This window comes from Rhincodon typus, chromosome 9 (assembly GCF_021869965.1).
Source record: "Rhincodon typus isolate 14 chromosome 9, sRhiTyp1.1, whole genome shotgun sequence".
NCBI classification, from domain to species: Eukaryota; Metazoa; Chordata; class Chondrichthyes; order Orectolobiformes; family Rhincodontidae; genus Rhincodon; species Rhincodon typus.
In genome coordinates this window covers 7,788,220-7,792,388 of record NC_063340.1, presented here as the reverse complement: position 1 = coordinate 7,792,388, position 4,169 = coordinate 7,788,220, and the positions used below count along the sequence as shown (strand labels likewise).

Sequence of the window (4,169 nt, the reverse complement as noted above, 5' to 3'; positions counted from 1 at the left end):
TCCCTCTCTCCTACATCCATCTCCCCTGCACATGCTTTCTGTACCTGTGCCCCTTGTTCTCTCCTTCTCCCTCCTCCCTCCTTCACTCTGTCACTCATTTGAAGGTCTGACCTTACATTCAGCTGTGTGCATCCAACACTACATTTTAATGCTGAGCTAAAGCAAAGTGGAAGCTGGAAGTCTGAAATAATAATAAGAGGTGCTGGACAAACAGAAGCAGCTGTGGAGAGAGAAACAGAGCGAACGTCTGAGGTTAAACACAACTTCTGAACATGACCTCTCCTTGAACCAAGCTCTGATGAAGCTTTGGCCCAGCATCACTTTTGTCGACCATCTGTCAGATATTGCTACAGCACATTCCAGTCAAGCCCCTTGGGCTGTGTTAGGGGAGCTATTTCAATCAGTTGTAGTTGTGTCGTGACAGACTCCTGACACCCCTCTGCAGTGACAGAAATAAGCCACTAAAGGGGTGTTTATAAAAATAAAACTGTGGAAAATCTACAATGTTGGCAGCAAGTCAAAAATTTGGGCTAATTGAGCAGCAACATTCCTCTTTTAACTTCTAAATAGAGCTGAGGTGATCCAACTGAAAAATGCTTAATGGAGGTGTTTACTACTTGAAGCTTCTACAATAGAATGAGGTTTCTCTTTGTATCTTAATCTTTGTTAACAGTATATATTCCCCCTAAGAATAGTGTAATTTGGCAATGTAATAATGTAATGTGAAAGTATGTGGTGTCTCTGCAATAATCCTAGCAATTTTACCACCACTCTCTCTGGCTAATAGAAATAATTTCAGTACACAGTGCTGTTGGGGTTCATTTCCTTTCTCCTGTGGGAGCTATCTTCATGAAACTTGGAGGGTGTACTTATTAGGCTGTTACAGATAACATTGTAATAAAGTATAGTAATTAGACCTGTACCACATGTTCAAATTACATTAATTACACAGCAGACTTTCCTTAATAGCTCAAAATAGTTTTATCGCAGCCTCCTTCAGTCTATATTTTGCCTTCCATCCTCGTTCCTTCTGTTGCTTGCCTCTTCTGAATTTGTAGCTACATCTGCTCCACTTTCAGCTTCAGAATGTTCAACTGTTTAGGTAGGTTCAGCTATTACAGCTGGGGTCGTGTAAGGACAGTCCACACTACTGGACTACAAAGATGAGAACCAGTGGGTGCCTTGAGTTGCTTTAAATGCTGCAGGGAGCTTTTGATGGGGACATTAGTGCATGTGGCCAGGGCAGTCACTTTGAGAGGGTCTTAACTTTACCTGATAGTTTCAATCCTTCACATACCCCCTTCAGCTATGAGTTTCCTGTCTTCCCCCAACACAGTCTAAAAGTAAGGGGTAAGTCATTCAGGACTGAGATGCGGAAGAATTTCTTCACTCAGAGTTATGAACCTGTGGAATTCTCTCCCACAGGAAGCTACTGGGGCCAATTCGTTTGATACATTCAAGAGGGAGCTGGACCTCTGTGGCTGGAACGATAAAGCGGTATGGAGAGAAAGCGCGAATGGGATATTGAGATTGCATGATCAGTCGTGATCATATTGAATGGTGGAGCAGGCACAAAAGGCCAAATGGCCTACTCCTGCTCCTATTTTCTGTGTTCCTATACATACATACACACACACAGACACACGCACACACAGACACACACACACAAGTTAAAAGAAATTGTGTGGTTGCAGAATTTGCTGATGATGCAATAATGAGTCAGAAGACAAATTGTGAAGAGGATGAGTCTGCAAATGAAATATATGGTTAAGGGAGCAGGCAAAGGGAGTACATGGTGGGAAAATGTGAACTTGTCCACTTTGCTAGGAGAATAGAAAAAGAGCATAAAAAGATTTTAGATCCCTACAGTACATAGGGATCTGGGTGTCCATGAAGCAAAAAAATGGTTTGTGTGGAGTTGCTGCAAGTGATTAGGAAGCAAATGGAATATTGGTGTTTGTTGCGAGGAGAGTGGAGATATAAAAATGTGGAAGTTTTTCTGCAGTTGTACAAGGCATTGATGAAACCATATGTGGAGTGCCGTGTACAGTTTCAGTTTCCTTATTTACGAAAGGAGATTGTTGCACTAGAAGCAGTTCAGAGAAGGCTCACTTGACCGATTCCTGCACAGAATGCAGGGGCTGTCCTACCAGGGAGGGTCGGGCCTATATCCATTGAAGTTTAGAAGAATGAGAGGTGATCTTGTTGAAACATTTAAGATTGTGAGAGGACTTGGCAGGGTGGATCCTGATGTTACCCCTTGTAGGAGAGACTAGAACCAGGGGACAGTATCTAAATATAACAGATGTCTCATTTAAAATAGAGACGAGTTTTTCTCTCTTCCCCAGGGAGCACTGGAGGCTGGGACATTGGAATATAAAGGTAAGGAGGTTTTGCTAAAACTATACCAGTGTTGTTCGGACCACAGCTGGAATATTGTGAACCGTTTCGGGTGCCTTATCTAAGGAAGGATATACTGGACTTGCAGGCAGTCCAGAGAAGGTCCACTCGGCTGTTCAAGCATATGTCTTATGTCTCAGGAGAGCTCTTTTTCTCCTTTGTGATTTGAAGTTTCAGATGTTGCTGTAATCATGAAATAGGCAACAGTCATTGATCAGTTTCTGACAGATCGCTGTCTTTTGCAAAGACTTGAAATGTGTAAGATAATGTGACACTGGCATGTCTAGCCGTGTTGAGACCTGCCTTACCTGCTGTTTCTGATGTGGGCAGGGAGAACAGACGGGAATAGTGTGATGCCAGGCCTGTGCCTATGCTAGATGCATCCCTCACCACCTCGCGAGTGTTTATTGCTAACACAATGTCAGCCAACATGTAAGAGATGGAGCAAGAACTGTGGTAGGACTCACAGTGAGTAGTCTGTCCATCAGCAATGTCTGTTTACTTTCCAAACAGCAAGGTGAACAATGACTATTGACAGTGTCCATTTACAGAGTCAGCAGGCAGAACTCATGGCTCGAAGCTTCTCCCAAAGATTGTGCCTTCTCCTGTGAAATGGAGGATAACTATGTCATGCAAACTCTGTAAATAACATCAAGCCAAATTATTTTCAGCCATATGGTCCTCAGGCATGATTAATGAGAAAAATGATCCAGCTACCACTTTTCCAGTGAGGAACATGCAACTCTTTTTGTAGGACTGGGAAGTAAATGTTGGCCTAACCAGTAACATCCACACTCTCTGAACAAATTGTACAAAGCCGAAAAACTATATTTCAGTTGTGAGTACTTTTTGAATCTTAGGGTTTCAAGTTCAAATCCGGCACCGAGACTTGAGCATAAAAACAACATGAAGTATTGAGCGAGTCCTACACGGTTGGAGGTTCTGTATTTTAGATGCAATCTGTCCAATCACACAGATACTTAATGATCCCACGATACTGTTTCGAAGAAGAACAAGGGAGTGCCCTGGCCAATATGTATCCTTCAGTCAGCATCTCGAAAACACAGTGTGTGGTCATTATCACGTTGATGCTTGTGGGAGGTGGCCGTGTGCAAGTTGTGTTTCATGCATTAAAACAGCAACTACACTTCATATGCACGTCATTGTCTGTAAAACACTTTAAGACATATGGTGGTTATGCAAAAGCTATATAAACACATATCTTTGTTTTATCCTCCTTCACCTAACGACTTGAAGTCTCCTTGTCAGGTTGCCATGCTCTTATTCAAACACTGTGTACCTCATATATGTCTTTAATTCCTCTCATTATGTCTCCTGTCTTGTAATAATGAAGTAAATATTTCACCATTCTCTCACAAAGTGTGTGTGTGTGTGTGTGTGAGAGAGTGTGTGTGTGTGTGTCTGAGTGTGTGAGAGAGAGTATATGAGCATGTTTCTGAGTGTGCATGAGGGAGATTGCGTGTGTGTGTGTGTATATGTGAGAGAGAGTGTGTGTGTGTGTGAGAGTGTGCGTGTGTGTGGTGTATATGTGAGAGAGAGAGAGAGTGTGTGTGGCTATGTGTGAGTGTGTGTGTGTGTGAGAGTGTGCGTGTGTGTGTGTGTATATGTGAGAGAGAGAGAGTGTGTGTGGCTGTGTGTGAGTGTGTGTGTGTGTGAGAGTGTGCGTGTGTGTGTGTATATGTGAGAGAGAGAGTGTGTGTGGCTGTGTGTGAGTGTGTGTGTGTGTGAGAGTGTGCGTGTGTGTGTGT

General features: G+C 43.0%; 1 protein-coding gene across 5 annotated transcripts in view; it reads left to right on the top strand.

Annotated features, from left to right (window-relative positions):
- LOC109936216 (1-phosphatidylinositol 4,5-bisphosphate phosphodiesterase beta-4-like) overlaps positions 1-4,169 on the top strand; it is a 537,830-nt gene that overhangs the window by 166,854 nt on the left and 366,807 nt on the right. For 4 of the 5 annotated variants that reach the window (XM_048601091.1, XM_048601098.1, XM_048601094.1 and 1 more), the window contains one exon: positions 1,426-1,497. The exons of the other annotated variant lie outside the window; for it this stretch is intronic. The gene's annotated coding sequence lies outside the window, so the exon portion shown is untranslated. The remainder of the gene's footprint in view (positions 1-1,425; positions 1,498-4,169) is intronic. 5 annotated transcript variants of the gene reach the window in all.